At 44.7% G+C, this 19,814-nt stretch overlaps 1 protein-coding gene across 5 annotated transcripts in view; it reads right to left on the bottom strand.

Moving 5' to 3' along the window:
• Positions 1–19,814, bottom strand: part of ULK4 (unc-51 like kinase 4) — a 597,001-nt gene that overhangs the window by 186,074 nt on the left and 391,113 nt on the right. The gene's annotated exons all lie outside the window — the stretch shown is intronic.

Raw genomic sequence — 19,814 nt, 5'->3', positions numbered from 1 at the left:
CTGCCTGTCAAATAAATAAAAATCTTTTTTAAAAAAAAAAAAAAACCTTTATATTATATGGTGTACTTGGATTTCACCATCTTTTAACGTGATGGCATCTGTCACAGCAAAGGGATTTCTGCATTTTGAGGCAGCGCTGTTTATCTTAAGTTGGCATTTTCATTGCTATAGTTATTTAGCACTGCCCTTTGAATTAAAAAAATGTATCAGATATAAATGTGGTGAAATGAAATAATGTCATAAACCTAAAGTAATGAATGGATGTTTACAGTGTGAACCTAACTATTCTTAAAAAAACCATCCTTTGGGGCCGGTGCCATGGCGCACTAGGTTAATCCTATGCCTGCAGCGCCGGCTTCCCATATGAGCGCCGGGTTCTAGTCCCGGTTGCTCCTCTTACAGTCCAGCTCTCTGCTGTGGCCCAAGAGGGCAGTGGAGGATGGCTCAGGTACTTGGGCCCCTGTACCCACATGGGAGACCAGGAGGAGGCACCTGGCTCCTGGCTTTGGATCGGCACAGTGCCAGCGGTAGCGGCCATTTGGGGAGTGAACCAGCGGAAGGAAGACCTTTCTCTGTCAAATAAATAAAAAATAAAAAACCATTCTTCAAAGGTAATTATTTTGAGGCTGGCATCCTGGTACAGCGAGTTAAGCCATTGCTTTTGATGCCAGTGTCACATATTGGAGTGCCAGTTTCAGGCCTGGCTGCTCTGCTTCCAATCTAGCTTCCTGTTGATATGCCTAGGAAGGCAACCCGGGATGCACAGGTGCCTAGATCCCCGTCACCCATGTGAGACACCGGGATTAAGTCCCTGGTTCCTGGCTTCAGTCTGGCCCAGCCCCAGACACTTGTGAACAAACAGATGGAAGAGATTTTCTCTCTCTCTCTCTCTCTCTCTTCTCTTGAATAAATTTTCTGTATAAGCAGATAGGGGAAACATGCAAGAAATGTGCTGAGTATCCAAAGTTAGATTGTTAAAAAACTGCATTTGTTGATTTAAAAGGCAGGGAGAGAAAAGGAGGGAAGGGGGGAGGGAGGAGAGTTGGGAGCAAAGGGAGGAAGTGAGAGCGAGAGACCCCTCCTCCCTCTTGCTGGTTCACTCCCCAATGACAGCGATAGCTGGGAACTCGAGCCAGGCCTCCCAAATAGGGACCAAGAACTCCACTGCTTGGCTCATCACTGCTGCCTCGTTAACGATGCCTTCATCAGCAGGAAGCTGGAATCAGGGGTGGAGCTGAAATCGAACTTAGGCACTCCAGTATGGGAGGTGGCATTCCAAGCAGTGCGTTAAGCAGTGCGGCAAATGCCTGCCCTGGAAATTTGGATTTTACTGGACCTGTCGTCCATTTATCCATAGTGCCCAGGTTATTAGCTGCATGGAACATCAGCCAAGCAGTTTCTCTTCCATGCAGTGTGCGTTGGCACTTTAAGCAAACCAGTCCAGTTTCTCCGGTGAATGTAAGATAATTCTCAGACTACAGAAGTCACTAATTTTGTCACGAAAGGCAGAGACACACAAAAATCAGAGGCCCCATTCAAAGCTGCACTCCTTGTGGCAAAAACAGGTATAATGCACACAACTGCCAAGATGCTGAAAAAAGGAAAAAAAAAAAAAAAAAACCAACTGAGTCTGAAAGTTGAAGATAAATACACTTGAAGAGAAAGTAGGCTGCATCCTTGCCAAAATGTCCTTATCCAGTGACAAGGTCCGACAGCACACACCATCACTGACACACGATGCCAGCAAGCAATGACAAGGACGTGTGCTTCGTGCCGCCGGCCACTCTCCTCGGGGCTACTGGGCATCACTCACACGGAACCTGTGAGTCAGCACCTGGCGCCCCTGAGCCGCCGCGAGGGCACAGACTCTAAGGGCCGTGTTAGGCGTGTGTTGCCAGGGAAGATAATTTCCTTGTGGGGCTCGCCGTGACTTTGAGACACATCTCGGGATGGTCAGAGGAGAAGGGGCGGAACCCAGCTCTGTGAACAGCAGAGCACACGGCTGCCCCAAGGACAGCGCTGGGTCCCTGAGCCCCCGTCCCATGCTCCACCTGGGCAGCTGCCTTCCTCCTGATCTTCAGTCTTCCGGAACGACAAATGGGGCTAAATTCCTGCTGGGACACAGAGCCCTTCCTTGATGCTGGGTGACAAACGTGTCCCAGGGCCAGGCAAGAGGAGGGACCAGGTGGGACCTAAGAGGACATCTTTGCCAGCGCGACAACGCCAGCACGACTTGCGAATGTCGTGTCTTAAGCCGCCCATCTCAGCCACATTCTCTGTGTTCTTCAGAGCCACAACATGCTCTTCTGGGTCAAAATGTATGGTTTTCGTGTTTTAACCTCTTTTTTTTTTTTTTTTTTAATTTTTTGACAGGCAGAGTGGACAGTGAGAGACAGAAAGGTCTTCCTTTTTGCCGTTGGTTCACCCTCCAATGGCCGCCGCGGTAGGTGCGCTGCTGCCGGCGCACCGCGCTGATCCGAAGCCAGGAGCCAGGTGCTTCTCCTGGTCTCCCATGCGGGTGCAGGGCCCAAGCACTTGGGCCATCCTCCACTGCCTTCCCTGGCCACAGCAGAGAGCTGGACTGGAAGAGGGGCAACCGGGACAGGATCGGTGACCCGACCGGGACTAGAACCCCGTGTGCCGGCGCCGCAAGGTGGAGAATTAGCCTATTGAGCCGCGGCGCCGGCTGTGTTTTAACCTCTTTGTAAACATGCTCATGAAACTTGTTAACGATTATCCACACTGTGTCAGGCTTTAACTGTCTACCTGATTTTTTATTTATTATAGCAAATACTATAGAGCAACTTATTTCTTCTGCAAATACTTCTTTACAGTCTCACAGATAAAGACTCTCAACTACAATATTACTACTTCCTAAAATTAATATATATACATATATATATTTTGACAGGCAGAGTGGACAGTGAGAGAGAGAGAGAGACAAAGGTCCTCCCTTTTGCCGTTGGTTCACCCTCCAATGGCCGCCGTGGTAGGCGCGCTGCTGCCGGCGCACCGCGCTGATCCGAAGCCAGGAGCCAGGTGCTTATCCTGGTCTCCCATGGGGTGCAGGGCCCAAGGACTTGGGCCATCCTCCACTGCACTCCCTGGCCACAGCAGAGAGCTGGCCTGGAAGAAGGGCAACCGGGACAGGATCGGCGCCCCGACCGGGACTAGAACCCGGTGTGCTGGCGCCGCAAGGCGGAGGATTAGCCTAGTGAGCCGCGGCGCCAGCCTAAATTAATATATTTTTAAAAAATTAATTAATTTAGGAGGCAGAGAGAGACAGGGAGAGGAAGAGAGAGACATTAGAGAAAGAGAAACAGACAGCTTCTATCCGTTGTTCACTCCCCAGGATTGGACCAGGGTGAAACCAGGAGGAGGGAATTCAATCCAGGTCTCTCATGTCGATTGGAGAGACCCAAGCACTTATCTCCCAGGATGTGTATTATAGGAAGATAGCATTAGGAGCAGAGCTAGGACTTGAACCCAGACACTCCAGTATGGAATGTGGGCAGCCCAACTCTGGACCATTAGACCAAATGCCTACCGCATATATTTCTTAATATGCTGATACACGGTGGGTGTTTAAAACCCCTCAATGATCTGATAACTGTCTTTACAATTCATTTCTCTGAATCAGAATGTAAAACAGCTCTACACATTGTGTTTGGTTGTGGCCTATAATCTTTAACAGTCCTTCCCCCACCCACAATTGTTATGCCATTTATCTATTACAGGAACTACAGCTTTTTTAAAAAATATACTTTCTCATGGTACTGTTCTTGTATCCCTATATTTGTGTTTCCAGTAACTCCGTAATTCAATCTAGAGACTCAATTTAATTTGGTGCAATTCCTTTGCTAATCATACTTTGGGCTGGGTTCTTTGTATTATCTGTGGCATCTTATCTGAAAGCACATTTGAGGGTACTTTAAAATCTTTGTAAAAAATGGAATTAAAAGATAAGTTTATTTTGGTGCAAATTTCTTCTTAAAATCCATGCATAATTTTTTCATAATGTGAGTTCTCCATGAACTTTTGAAGGTCCTCTGTAGACATACATTTAAAAAATTCTATACCAAAATAAACTTATCTTTTAATTCCATTTTCTATGAACTTCCTGAAGTCCAGTCAGAGAGTTTCATGGATTCAGGAGTTGTTGACTTACCATATCCATTAGAAATTTCTCACCCAATTCTATCTATTAATCATCACTGTCTCATCCCAGTATCTCCTTAGATATGATGATTTTCAAACTCTAATATTTCTTCTATACGTTTTAAGCTGGTTTTCTTCCGTTAAAAGTCACACTCATCAATTATTAAATGATTACAAATATGGAAGATAAATGCATATTCTCTACCATCATGTGCCAGTTTTCAGAGCAATGATTTTGGAGTGTTAGCAACTACCAAAGGTAACTAGAGGGGAAGACAGGTCAGATCATCTAGAAACTATGGTGGTTAACAATGAGCTCATTTGCAGCATAAAGGGTTTTTAAAATAATAGATTTTATGGGTTTTAATTGATTCAATTATCACTTTTTTTTTAATGCTCAGTGTGTCCCATCTTTGGCTACTAAGAGCCTCTTCAAAGTGTCCTTCCTTCTCCTAGGATAACACTCCAAAAGCTTAACTTACAGCCTCAGATTGGGCATTCGTGATTTCTTGAAAGACCCTTGGGTATGTAAACACCATGATCTGAACTCTAGGGGTGTTTGCTACTACTGTGCCATTAACTCACTGGACAGAGATAAGAAAGTTATATGTGGAGCACTACTCAGCCATAAAAAGAATGAAATCCTGTCTTTTGCAACAGAATGGATGCAACTGGAAACTGTTATGCTTAGAGAAATAAGCCAGTTCCAAAAAGACAAATACCATGTTTTCTCTGATATGTGGTAGTCAATATAGAATACAAAAAAAATGTATATGATTGGAGTGGACATCTTGTGATTTGATTGTTGTTTTAGGCCCTGTTTATACTCCTGTGGAATTGTGGTCTCTTTACTTTTTACTTGTTGAATATTATGGCTAGCGATACAGTAAGCATGTGATTACAGAGTGGATTGAAATTACGTTTTTGCAAAAATTAAAGCAAATAAGTAAAGAAGAAAGTAAGGGGACTGAGAGAGGAAGAAAGAAATGGAGGAAAGTATGGTTATCTTCTTAGAATTGTACCTATGAAATACATGAACTCTTTTTATATTAATAGAAATTTTTTAAAAAGAACTTTTTGTTCTAGACCCTGTCTAGCGTACTTGGGCCTCATTCCTTTGTAATCATAACCTCTACTCTACCACCAATGGCTCTACTCCCAACCTGTGTGTACTGATGGTCCTCTTCCCCACTTAATGCTGTATAATTGTTCAAACCTGGTAAATGCCACTCTTAGGATCATTGGTTACTATCCCCACTCTGTCTTTTATGACGTTGTCTAAATATGATCAGAGTCGGCAAACTTGGAAGGCTTCCATAGCCTTGGCAACTCATGACAACAGCCTAGGATGGTTACTGGCGCCATAAACTAGAGTGTCAATTTGTTGGGTCAACAACAGGAGCCACTGTGCACTTGCTCCTCATGTGGGATCTCTGTCCTTAATGTGCTGTACATTTTGATTTAATGCTATAACTAGTACTCAAACAGTATGTTTCACTTTGTGTTTCTATGTGGGTGCAAACTGTTGAAATCTTTATACTAAATTGATCTTCTGTATATAAAGAGAATTGAAAATGAATCTTGATACAAATGGAAGGGGAGAGGGAGTGGGAGAGGGGAGGGTTGCAGGTGGGAGGGAAGTTATGGGAGGGGGAAGCCATTGTAATCCATAAGCTGTACACTGGAAATTTATATTCATTAAATAAAAGTAAAAAAAAAAAGAACTTTAAACACATACATATACAAAGAAGTCTAAATCTCTTTAAAAAAAATGAGTTCATGCAGATATTTTAATGATTCAGTCCAGAAGTAGACCCCATATTATACGGTCAAATGAACTTCATCAAAGTAATCCTTTAGAAAAAAACCAAATTCTCTTCAACAGAAAAAAAAAATGGCAACCAAGTATCTGTATGGAGGAACAAAGAGAGATCCTTGACTATCACCTCCCAGGATTTACATAAATTAATTTCAGATGAGTCCCAAAGCCACAAGAGTAAAGCTACAACTATAAAGGTTCTAGAAGAAAATTCAATGGAAGATCTTTGTAATCAGGTGTTAGGCAAGATTTCTTAGTTCTGAAAAAGACCTGTTTTTGGGGGGGGGGGGAAAGAGAAAGAGGGGGAAGGAAGGAACAAGGAGGCAGGGTTACCTTCCATTCACTGGCTCACTCTCCAAATGGCTGCAATGGCCAGAGTTGAGCTAGGATGTTCATCAGGGACTCCCACGTGGGTGCAGGGGTCCACGCACTTAGGCCATCCTCCACTGCTTTCCCAGGCCATCAGCAGGGAGCTGCATTGGAAGTGGCGCAGCAGGCACTGGAATCACAGACCATATGGGATGCCGGCGTCACAGGCAGTGGCTTCACCCACTACACCACAAGCCTGGTGGAGGGAACACTTGTGATATGAGGGAGCAGGAACCACGGCAGCACAGTTCCATGAGCATCCAGGAATGAGAAAGATTCAAAAGAAAGGGTGTGTCAACCACGTCTACCTGAACAGCAGCAAGACGGCAGAAGAGAAGTCCCAGTATTCGCTATTCCCCCACACCAAGTCAAAGTGGCAACAGTCCACGGACAGGAAAGCCTTGGTGAAAACCTCCAATGCTGGACACCAGCCCGACTTCCCTGTGTGGTCCACAGAAGTGAACAAAAATCATACCACATGGCTAAGAGAAAGGGCATCACTTTGACAGAGTTGTCCCTCCCTTGCTGCCATGCTGAGACCTCATCACAGAAAGATGCTTCTCTGGGGACGATGGTTCCCACAGAGCGGACACAGGGAACCCTAAGGTCGGCATTAAGCTTCCCTGGCACTTTGAGGTGCTTTACACTCTGATTTCAACTTGTGAGGGACCCAGGGGTAAAGCACTACAGTGAACAATGAGGCCACCTGGAGCTGGGTAGAAACAAGGAGAGGAGGGGAAGCCCACAGAGGACCAGTGCCCAGGTCTTGGCGGTGGCTGTGCTGTCTGTGCACCTGCCAGCCCTACCACGTGATCACAGGCATCGACCGGCAGCAGCTCCCACCCAGAAAGCAGAACCAGTCACTTCCACAAGTGGTGAGAGGCTCTCCGTGGCTCGGAGCCCTAGAACTCAGCCTCCACTATAATCTGGGGCCCTGCCCAGGGAAGCAAACAACCAGGGCAGCAAAGAACAGGCCCAGTCTCACAGCCCACCCCTGAACTTCACCCAGAAAAGCCCTTGCCCACTACAGGAAATTTCTCAGAGAACAGGGGCGCTATACCTGCCACCCCCTGAGGGTTTAACAACACTCAGCTGAGCCTTAAAGGCCACCGAGGCCCTGCATAGGCAAGCACACAAGCTTCCACTCTGCATGCCCACTGATCAGAGCAGCTGGTCCCATTCACACCAATCTATGGTTCCAGCTAACCCCAGGGACTCGCCTCCAACTCCGTCCAGTTCAAACAGCGGTGTCGTCTGATGACGGTGTGCTCCTCGTGACTGCCCCCCCACCCCGCCACAGCTCGGCTGACTGCAGAATTCAGTCGGAGCTCTCACCAGATGGCAGAGTCTAACCAAGTATTCTACCTGAAGAACTCAGAGCAAAGGCAGCGGCCCAGCCATCTCGAAGACCAAAGAGTTAGCTCTGCCTGTTCATTACCCGCTGGCTGCTGCAGAATTACAGCTGAACTAAATAGTGATGCAGATTCTGTCAGATAATACAAAACCCAGAACACCTGACTGTCTGCTAAAGTGCACAGACCTCAAAACAAGGACAGGGATTATGAAGAAATACGAGAGCATGGCACCTCCAAAAATATTAACAAAGCTCCAGCCATAAGCTCGAACAAAAGGGAGATCTAGGTAATGACCAAGAATTTAGGATAATTCTCTTAAACAAGTTCAAGTAACTACAAGAGGACACAGATAAAACATTAAATTATAGGAAAGATGAACAAAACAAGGAGTTTGCCACAGACTTAAAAACAATTTTAAAAATCCTAGAGATAAAGAATACAATGACTGAAAATAACAAATGCAAAAAGAAAGCTTCAACAGCAGGCTCAATAAAGCTGAAGAATCAGGGAGACAGAGGTAGAATATTCAAAGTTATCTACTCAAAAGACCAAAAGTGAAAAAGAAAGAAAAATAATAATGAAAATCTATTAGAATTAATGGGAAACCATCAGACAAATGCATAATAGAAATTCAAGGAGAAAACAGTCAAAAAGAGGCAGCAACCATATTGAAAACATAGTGACTGGTGCCAGCACTGTGAGGTAGCGGGTAGAGCCATATGGGCACCAGTTTGAGTCCTGGCTGCTCCACTTCTGGTCCAGCTCTCTGCTATGGCCTGGGAAAGCAGTAGAAGATGGCCCAAGTCCTTGGGCTCCTGCACCCACGTGGGAGACCTGGAAGAAGCTCCTGGCTCCTGGCTTTGGATAGGCACAGCTCTGGCCATTACAGCCAATTGGGGAGTGAACCAGCAGATGGAAGACCTCTCTCTTCTCTCTCTCTCTCTCTCTGCTTTTCCTTCTCTGTTTAACTTTGACTTTCAAATAAATAAAGAAATCTTTCAAAAAAGGAAAGAAAACATAGTGACTGAAAATTTCCCTGTCCTGAGAAAAGATGCCGATACACTGGTACAGGAAATGCAGAAGTCTCAAATAAAATTCAACTCAAACAGGAGCTCAAGATGCTTAGTAATCAAACTATCAGAAATCAAAGATAAAGGAAAATCTCTGGTGAACAGCAAGAGCTAAGAAACACATCACACACAGTGGAGTCTCCACACCATCAGCAGCAGATATCCAGAGTATTTTCATCAGCAAACCTCTCTTTTCAAAATGAGAGCAAAATAACAACTTTCCTAGACAAACAAAAACGAAGGGAATTCATCACTACTGGGCTGTCTTACAGGAAGCTCTTTAAGCTAAAACAAAAGGTCACTAATAAATAGCATAAAAACTTACAAAAGAACAAAACTCAGTGGTCTAAGTAACACACAGTCATGCTCACAGTGCTCTAGGACTCTAACCCACGAGCGTTATGAAGGTTAAAAGACCATGAACTCTTAATAACTACAGCTAAGATAAACTGCACAGAGAAACTTACCCCAGGATGATGTAAATTCTGACAGCAGAAACCTAGAATGAGGGTGCGCTGAGGATACACGTGGAAGTTGTTAGAGGGAAGCAGAGTTAACTTGCGGCCAGCTGGGACCAGGCTGCTCTCAGGGCAGCCGTGCCCCGTCCCGTGGTGCGTCACTTCACTGCGCTCTGCGGCAACCCTGTACCGAGCAAAGCTGCTGGGGCCATTTTCCCAGCAACACATGCTCACTGTGTATCTCCAATTCTCACGGTATTGAAAACTTTTCCTTATTACTGTGCTACAGTGATCTGTGACCAATGATTTTTGATATTTCTACTACTATTGGGGTGCCACCAACTGCACCCCCATTTGCCCAAAGAAGAGATTTTTAAAAACATGACACAGAAATGGGCAATCTAGGAAAAAGTGTTCAGAATCATGAATCAGTAGGAGAATACATATTAAAAAGCACAATGAGGTATCATCCCACACCTGTCAGATTGGCTATGATCAGAAAGAGGAGTGATTACAAGGAGATGTGACAGTGAGGTTGTGGAAAAAAGGGAATGAAAACTAATGTAGTCATTATGGAAATCCGTATGGAAGTTCCTTAAAAAGCTAAAACCAGAGTTACCGTAGGATCCAGCAATCCTATTTCTGGATATTTAGCCCAAAGATGTAAAATTGAGATGACTACACTCCCAAGTTCACTGCAGCACTTTTCAAAGTAGTCAATTACAGAATCAGATGGATGAATAAAGAAAATGTAGTATGCATACACCCAATAAAACACTACTCAGCCTTTGAAAAGGGAGCAATTTTGCCATTTGCAACCACATGGACAGAACTGGAGAGCCTTATGCTAAGTGAAAGTAGCTAAGCACAGAAAGACAAACATTGCACTCTCACTTATATTTAGAATCTGAAACAATGGATGTCAAAGCAGCAGAGTAGAATGGTTGTTACAGCTGGTAGGAATGGAGGGCAAAAGGGGGAGATGGGTGTTGATGGTTAAAGGGGCACACATCCTCAACTAGACACGAGGAGTACTTTTTTTTTTTTTCTTCTGAGACTTACTGCAAAGGGTGGGGGATGCAGAAAATAGCAATGTATTGCACATTTCATTATCACTAAGAGTAAATTTCAAATGTTCTCAACACAAAAAATGAGAAGTACTTGAGGTTATGGATACAGTAATTGGCTTGAGTCAACTGTTCCACATTTTTTCCCACAGATCACACGATTTTGTATAACATAACTAGATACAATCACACTTTGTCCATTTATAATTAAAACATAAGAATTTTAAAAAGAGTGTCTAACACAATTAAGGACCCAAGAAAGGTTCACTGAATTGGCAATTTCCAGGCCACCGATGACTGCCAGTGGTACTACCGATGAGTACTGCACACTGAAGACAGACTGTAGGTTGCCAAATTTTCCTTGTTGCATTTTCCCCTGTACCAAGAAGCTTTTGACATATTGTTCCCAAGCTGTTTCCAGAGTCTCCCCATAGAGCCGAGGACGGAGTGAGGGTGGGAGGAATGAGAAGTATCCCTGTAAGACTGACATCCCCAGTGATCCATGCTCCTAAGGTAGGAAGGGTGAATAGTGCTGTTACTCCCTCGCCTTGCCTCATACTAGGTTGCTGCAGCTGGCAAAGCCCTTCAAACAGACCCACGCACGCTGCAAGTTACTCAGGTCAAAGGTCCCATCTGGAAAATACGCCAAGGGAATCAAACAAGAAACCTTTTGGAACGGGGGTGGGGAGGAGATCACATCCCTCTGTCTCCCGGCTTTTATTCTTGTCCACAGACAAGTCATGATCAAGAGAGAGACGGGCCATCTCCAAAGAGATAGAATGAGGTTCAAAGACACTGGCAAGGTTGTGCTCTCCACCGTGGAAATTTCTAAGGGATGAAAATGTTGGTAGAGAGGGGTATCCCACCTTTGTCTTCCACTAGGAAGGCAAGAGACAACACAACAAAGCCAGAGGCTTGCCCCGCTGGGAAAGACCAGCCACTCTTGTCTTCTTCTAGCCTCCTTTTCTCTCTCCCTCTTCTCCTGTGCAGATCCCATCCCAGGCGCAGTAGCTACCTGTGGCTTAGGGTCTCTCCCTCAGAAGCCTGGGCAAATGCCCAGCCCCTTTTTATGTTTCCTCTTTCTCATTGGTTCCAGCTGATACATACACACATACACACACACACACACAGACATGTTCACTTGGGGGGTGTTCTTCCATGAAATTATTAAGATCCAAGACTGAAGTTTAAACACTGAGGCAAATACACAGGACAATCGCAGTTAACTTTGTTTCCAGACCCGCAGGTTTAGGAAGTGTGGCTGCAAGGAGCCTTCTACGTAAACCAGCACAATGAAAAGGGTTTCTGTGCCTAGGCTGCCTGTTGTCTCCCTCAGAGATGGCATACAAAGGCTTCTGGGATGATGGTCTTGTATTTCCCAGTCCTCTGGTCAAATGCCACCTTAATAACTTCTTAATACTCCCTCCCAACATCTCTAAAAGAAACCAAAATCCATTAAGTCAAAGAACTCAAGAATTATTTTGCATTAATTATAACCAACTCATCAAAAAAAAAAACCCTCAAGAATTATTTTGTATTAATTATAAGCAAATCCCTAAAGGAATCATCCCCATAAGTTATTTTCAAGTGTTTAATGTTCTGAAAATATTAATGTGCATGAGCCATTCCCAGCTCCGGTCATTGTGTCCTTATTACATTATTCCGTTTTCAAAATCTGTTGGAGCAGAGAGCTAATATAAGAGTACACTTTGAACTTCCAAGCTTTTCAAAGTACTCTATATTTCTACCAATAATGATTTGAATACAGCATTCTAAATCCAAATTTAACCTCTAACTAGAGGCTTCCTTCTTGATAATTTTACATTTATATCATGCGAAGACGTTGGTCATTTCCATTAGGATGCATTAAAGGCAACACAAACAATCAGCAAAAGGAGTACCAAAGTATCTGTAATATCCAGTGTGAAGATGTAATTATTTCTCAAACTGATCAATGCTCCATCACCAGCAATTCAGGTCCCAACAAATGAGATGAGTTAAAGAGGAAACCCTGGAGGGTCAAAGTGACAATGTCTTTCCTGGACAGCGGACAGATGGAGGCATCGGTGAACTTTGGGGTCCTGAGCAACAGAGCATCCAACGCTGTCCGCCTCTTCCGGTCATAGGTCAATGGCCAGTGTTAGGAACTGAGCAGGACACAGCTCCTCAAACACTTGCAGATGCTTTCACTCTGAAGTCCTATGTTAACGCTGGATGGGCACAATGAAGAGACCTGACCTAATTATGGTGTCGGAGAGGTGAGCCTGGTGGGAAGTGTTTAGGCCACCTGACGCTTCTCCCAGAAGGCAGTGCTCCAGAGCAGGTGGCTATTTAAGCTGAGTTCTGCTTCCTGTCTCATCATGTGACTTTCTCCATACCCATTCCCCATCACTATCAGCCCTTAGCAAACACCAAGGTAATGGGGCCACCGGATTCTGAACCTCTGAACAGTGAGCCAAGATAAGTCTTATCCATCCCAAGGAGCTCCAGTCAGGTATTTTCAAGTAATGAAAAACTGGCTTATACAAGCAGCTACCAGTGAACAGAAACACCTCCATGTGAGAAGATGTCCAAGATGTAAACCATCTCAGTGTAGGTTTTACCGCCATCTGCCTCATTAAGTATGTGTCGAACGTGCTCACTGTGTAAGCACAACAGGGGTCTACAGCTGTGCCTGGAGCCACCCCAATGTCTCTCCCCTGGTTCTGCTCTGCTGCACACATTTGTACCACAGGTCTGCACCCCTTCTGGGCTTTCCCAACCAAAGCCTTCACCCTCACTCACCTGGCTGAGCACCAGGGCCTCTGGGAATGTGCCCTTCCCCCCACTGAAGGGAGGACATCAACCAGTGGGCTACGTGGCCGATTCATAGCCCCTGCTCTGCTCGGACCAGGTCCCCTCAAACTTGCCATCAGCGTGAAGCACGTGCCTGGTAGGCCGGGGCTCCTGTCTCTATTAACCGCATTTCTTCCCCAGACTCGGAGGCTCTGTAGTCACAACATGAACTCAGGACTACTGTCCTAAGAAAATTTTACACCTAGAGTACGATCCCTAGCAGTCTGGGAGATGCAAAACAAAACTACAGTGAGGTTCCACCTCACCCCAGTTAGAATGGCTTTCATACAGAAATCAACAAACAACAAGTGCCAGTGAGGATGTGTGTGTGGCGGGGGGAGAGGTACCTTAATCCACTGTTGGTAGAAATGTAAACTGGTAAAGCCATCATAGAAGACAGTATGGAGATACCTCAGACATCTGAATATAGACCTACCGTATGACTTAGTCATCCCGCTCCTGAGAATTTACCCAAGGGAAATGAAATAAGCATATTAAAGAAATCCCCATGTTTATTGCAGCTCACGTCACAATAACTAAGACAACCTAATGTCCATCAACTGAAGACAGAATAAAGAAATTATGGGATAATACACCACGGAACACTACACAGCAGTACAAAAAAAAATTAAATCCTGTCATTTGCAACAAAATGGATGAAACTGTGAAACATCATACTTAGTGAAATAAGCCAGCCCCCAAAGGACAAATACCATATGTTCTCCCTGACCTGTGATAACTAATAAAGCATCTAAAAGGTAATCTATAGAAGTGAAATTGACACTTCGAGATGCAATGACTTTGAACAGCCCTCGTCTCAACTGTTTAGGAACAGTTTTTTTTTTTTTTCCATACTATTTGTTGAACTCTTTACTTAATGTAGAGTTAACCTTATGTGTGTAAAGCTAACTGAAAATACATCTTAGTAAAAAATAAAAATGGGAATGGGAGAGGGAAGAAGAAAAAGGGCAGGAGTGCGGTCAAGGTGGAAAGAATCACTATGTTTCTAAAATTGTATTGATAAAATGCATAAAGTTTGTATTCCTTAAATAAAAGGTTTATGGGGAAAAATAACCAAAGGGAAAGTATTTGACATCAGTTTCCATGGAGAAAACAAGCAAAGGTCAAGAACACAGTGTAATCAATTCTGCAATGAATAAGAAGGTTAATCCAATTCCAAGTAACCTATGAACTGTAACCATATAACAAACCATATTTAATAGTAGATAGCTGTGATTTCACAAAAAAAGGATAACATGGATTTTCCATGAATTTTTTGAACTCCACCATTCATAATTTATTCTGGCCACCTGCCAAGGGGACTGAAATGCCCTTTTCTGGCTAAAGCAGAAAACATGAATTTTAACTGCATACAGAAACATATGGCCAAAAAGAGGCCCACATTGAATACTTGATAGTGAAAAGTGTTGGGCAGAATGAGCTCAAGTATAAATTCCCTGGAAGGAAAGCGCTTACATTCAACAAATGTCTGCAGAGATAACAATGCGTGTTTGGACTACTCACAAGCAGCTAAAGGGGTTTGGGGTTAATTCAGACAAATGTACCTGGAAGAACCTGTAAGAATGCAACCACACACCCCAGACTTAAGATGGGTTATTATTTATGACTAATTCAATAAGTAAATTCTATTACTCAAAGGAGCATAAATGTACTTTCCAATTTCCACCAGGGAATGGATGAGTTACGAATGACTGATCACTGACTCCAAGTCCAATAGAGCACAGGAAGATGGGGCTCAGGTGGAAGGGCAGCAAAGAAGTCCTCTTCAAAGAGCCAAGACGGCCGGCGCCACGGCTCAATAGGCTAATCCTCCGCCTGCAACGCTGGCACCCCGGGTTCTAGTCCTGGTCGGGGTGCCGGATTCTGTCCCGGTTGCCCCTCTTCCAGGCCAGCTCTCTGCTGTGGCCACGGAGTGCAGTGGAGGATGGCTCAAATCCTTAGGCCCTGCACCCACATGGGAGACCAGGATAAGCAACTGGCTCCTGCCTTTGGATCAGTGCGCTGTGCTGGCCACAGTGCACTGGCCGCGGTGGCCATTGGAGGATGAACCAACGGTAAAAGGAAGAACTTTCTCTCTGTCTCTCTCTCACTGCCCACTCTGCCTGTCAAAAAAAAAAAAAAAAAGAAAGAAAGAAAGAAAGAAAGAAAGAAAGAAAGAAAGAAAGAAAGAAAGAAAGAGCCAAGACTGCCTCAAAGCCTGAATTTGGGGTAGGGAATACTGGGCCTGTGGGGCACCTAAGGCCCATACAATCACTTCCCCTGGCCCTGAAAGGCAACCACGGGCAGGACTCAAAATCAAATCAAACGAGGCTGGTGCTGTGGCATAGTGGGTTAAAGCCCTGGCCTGAAGCGCCAGCATCCCATATGGGTGCCAGTTCTATTCCTGGCTACTCCTCTTCTGCTCCAGCTCTCTGCTATGGCCTGGGAAAGCAGTAGAAGATGGTCCAAGTCCTTGGGCCCCTGCACCCACGTGGAGACCTGGAAGAAGCTTCTGGCTCCTGTCTTCGGATTGGCTCAGCTCCAAGTCATTGAGGCAATCTGGGGAGTGAACCAGCAGATGGAAGACCTCTCTCTCTGTCTCTACCTTTCTCTGTAACTCTGTCTTTCAAATAAATAAAATAAATCTTAGGGAAAAAAATTCAACCAATCAATAGAAGGCTTTTTTTTTTTTTGCTTTGTGCAGAACTTTATTATAACTTTTCATTTTGACAATGACATTTTACATCAAGAGACAGATTTGCTGTGAAACACCAAAGGCAGTAATCCTGAAACTGGGTCAGAATTAAAGAGCTTCGGCTATAATCAATAACAAGCATACACAGAAAGCTGCAGTGGTTTATGAATTTAAGTAAGAACCACAATCAGTCCTTTATTTGGGGTCAGCCAAGTAGGAAAGCTATTAGTTTAAGTGTTAATGTCAAAGTGACAGCAGAGCTTATTAAAACAGAGTAAAGAGCAGAAAATATGCCCCCTGTAAACATGCCCTCAGAGAACTTTTGAGCTATACAGTGTTCATTCCTTAGGCATCTGTTAGACCACGCTTCCTAATGGAACCAAGCCCAGTACAGTGCCTTGGATGCAAATGCTGGATACTATCGGATTCCAGTCTCCCACGGGCTCCCAGACTCCCACCCTTAGCTTCAAGTTTCCTTGTCCTGCTTTTATGACTGCAAATAATCAACGGCTTATTAAAATTAGCTCACTGAATTGAAGGAGTGATGCAGCCAGCACTCCAAGGTTCCCAATCCCAGACTCATGAGGTCACTTATTTCCCCTATAGTTAACATCCTCAAGTCTTAAACAGTTTCTTTACCAAGAACCCCAGTCCTTGGACAAGTCCTAACTAGGACCTGCATAGAGCCTCCGGACTGACTGGAGCCCACATTGCTCTCCTCACAACCACCAACCGAAGGATGGCCAGGAGCACCACAACTCAGTCAGGAAACGTGATCATGAGCTGAACACACACCTCTCAGCCCTAACTTTACGCCTGACTCACTGGGGAGCCAGGAACGACGTGATACTTGCCTGGATCCTTGCTCTGCATTTTGCAGTAAACGTCTCATTTCTGCCACAGAATCGTTATCGTGATTGACCACTTTTTAAAATATTTTATTTATTTGTTTGAAATATAGTTACAGGAAGAGAAAGAGAGAAATAAAGGGAGAGAGAGAGAGAGAGAGACCTTTCATCTGCTAGTTACTCCCCAAGTGGCCACAACAGCCAGGCTCGGCCAGGCTGAAGCCAGGAACCTGGAGCTCCATCTGAGTCCCCTACATGTGTGGCAGGGGCCCAAGTACTTGGGCAATCTTGCAGGCTAATTTTTATGTGGATAATTTTGTGTGGCCCACGAATGACATACATATCCAAATGGCCGCTGGCAGAAAAAAAGGTTCCCCACTGTTCTAATTCCAATCTTTTTTATTTTACAGTTTTAAATATTCTGCTACATTCACTTCAAATCTAATTTTTTTTTTGAAAATGGAGACATTAATATCACAAAGTGAGGGGTTTCATGACAATGACTGTAACATGGGGAAAGAAAGTATGATTTGGTGAAGCAACATTTATGACTAAATGCCAAATGATACGAAATCCACTTCGTTTTCTATTCTTTATCTATGAACTTCCGCAAACCAGAAAACACACATGACATCTGTCTTTCTGGATCCTGTTTATCTGGCTTAGCATAATGATCTCCAGGTCCATCCCATTTTATTGCCAGTGTCAGGATCTCATTCTTATTCATGGCTGAATATTATTCCAGCATGTATATATACCACATTATCTTTATCCAATCATCAGTTGATGAATAGCTAGGTTGATTTCACATCTTTGCTACTATGAACTAAGCTGCTGTAAACATGGGGGTACCAGTATCTTGTAAGCTGATTTCATTCCCTTTGGATATATTCCCAGGAGTAGGATAGCTGGGTCATATTTTTAGCTGAGAAATCTCCATAATGTTTTCCATAATGGTTGCACCAATTTGCATTTCTACCAACAGTGTAGTGCCTTTTCCTCTATAACCTTGCCAGCAGTTGTCACTTTTTGGTTTTTTTTTTTTTTTGGATAATAGCTATTCTAAGTGGGGTGACATGACGCCTCATTGTGGTTTCCATTTGTGTTTCCCTGGTGGGTAGCAGCCCTGAGCAGTGTGCAGTGTGCAGTGTGTTTGTGTGTGTGTGTGTGCGTGTGTCTAATGGCCACCTAATTCAACCCTGATGTTGAGGCAGCACCTGCTGTATTATGAAGAGGCTTTCATGAGCAGGTACTGAGCTAGACCACATCCTGTAGAGAGCTCCACTCCCCAGAAGTGCTCTTTTTACCTCTTCTCCTCTCCTGCCCTCTCTGAGATGGTCCGTGAATGTTCAGGACAAACTACTGCATTCATTGGCAATACACCGAGCATCCACAATACAAATTCCTGCACTGGGCCACGATGGGGTTACAAAAACTTGACAAGCCGCCCCTTCCCATCAGGGCCCATACAAAGACATCAGCTCAGGAAGCGGTTCATGGAGTAAAGCCCTCGCTTGCACTGATGGCCAGAAAGGGTGCCCAGCCATGGCAAAGGCAGGGAACCTGGAAGGCCATCTGGATTCAGACCAGGGGGAGGAAGGGGGGAAGGGCCCACTAGGTTTGGTCAGTGAACAATGAGAAGTCTGGAGTTGAGTGAGGGCACGCTTTATTCAGGCAAGCGTGGGCAGACTGGAATAAAAGACTCACAAAGGAGAGCAGTGAGAGGCAATGGAAGAAGAGCAGGGGGCGATGGGAGTCTGAGTTCTGAGACCCCAACTGGAGAAGACCCTAGACTTCATCCCGTAGGCAGTGCAGAGTGGTAAAGGTGTTCGCACTGGTTTCCTATTAGAAGTGTAATAGGAACTCATTATAGACAAATTCCTGCTTTACATTTTTCTTACACTCTGTAAAAATTCAAAGTAATATAAATGTATGACTTTCTATACAAAAGGGTGACACAGACAATGAAGTTCAGTGACATCTCATCTCCTGAAAACCTAACGCAGAGCAGAAGTTAATATAGATTCTTCCTAAGCAAAGGGGATACAAGTGAATACACATATACATTATGCATGGAAATAAATATATCAAAGATCTTTATCTTTATCAAAGATAAAGACAATCTTACAAATGTCTTAAGCTAACTCAGTCTCTTAAATAAGCAAACAATGCCTCACTCTAAAAATAAAATGCATTAATATTACTAATGTTCTCTAAAAGGAGAAGCTGTGAAGTTCGGGTAGCACCTGGTCCTGGTCCAGCAGCCTTCTGTACACAGGGACTGGCCAGTGGTCCACTTCCCATGGGAAGCCCAGGCCTGGGGCAGGGGACTGGAGGGTGGCACTGCTCCGAGGAATGCATTTTGATACTGGAATGCTGGGACAGAGAGGAGATCTCACCCCAAAGATGAGAGGAGCCAGAAGCTAGGCAAGAGCAAAAAGGAAATGCAATAGTCACCACTGAGGGACCTGGGGAGACGGCTGAGTGTCACGTCTGGGCTCCCAGTGCCAGCTGCACCCGGGGCCCAGGAATGGTTCTTGCCCACATGAAGACATGTCTCCTTTCACTTGGCTGGTTTAAGTCTCTGCTACCTGCGGTAAGAACTTTTTCAAGTACCCTCAAATGACCTTACATGGTAAAAGGATTATTTTCAAAATGTGAGTGAGGGTCGCTCTTTTTTTTTTTTTAATTTTTATTTATTTTACTTATTTGACAGACAGGCCAGGGCTGGGCCATGCTGAAGCTGGGAGCCAAAAACTCCATACAGGACTTCCCACGTGGGTGGCAGGGACCTGACCACTTGAACCCTCACCTGCTGCCTTCCAAGGTCGCCATTAGCAGCAATCTGGAATGGACAGCAGAGCTGGGACCTGAGTCCAAGCGTAAGTCAAGGATCTTGAGGTCGGAAGATTATCAAGGCTTTTCCAGGGTGGCCCCCGTGAACCCACAAGGGTCTTCACAAGAGGAAGCAGGAGGTCAGAGTGAGTAGCAGGGGAAGTTGTGACACAAGCAAGCAGCCGGGCACATGCCAGGAAGGGGCCACGGCCACGGCACGCACGTGGTCTCTGGAAACTCTTCAGCTGCATTTTCCAAGTCAAGGAGACAGAAACTTCTAGAAGGAAGGCTGCTTTGGCAATAGC

Source organism: Lepus europaeus, chromosome 9 (genome assembly GCF_033115175.1).
Source record: "Lepus europaeus isolate LE1 chromosome 9, mLepTim1.pri, whole genome shotgun sequence".
Classification (NCBI taxonomy): domain Eukaryota; kingdom Metazoa; phylum Chordata; class Mammalia; order Lagomorpha; family Leporidae; genus Lepus; species Lepus europaeus.
The sequence above is the reverse complement of the archived record's forward strand: the minus strand, read 5'-3'. Positions and strand labels throughout refer to the sequence as shown.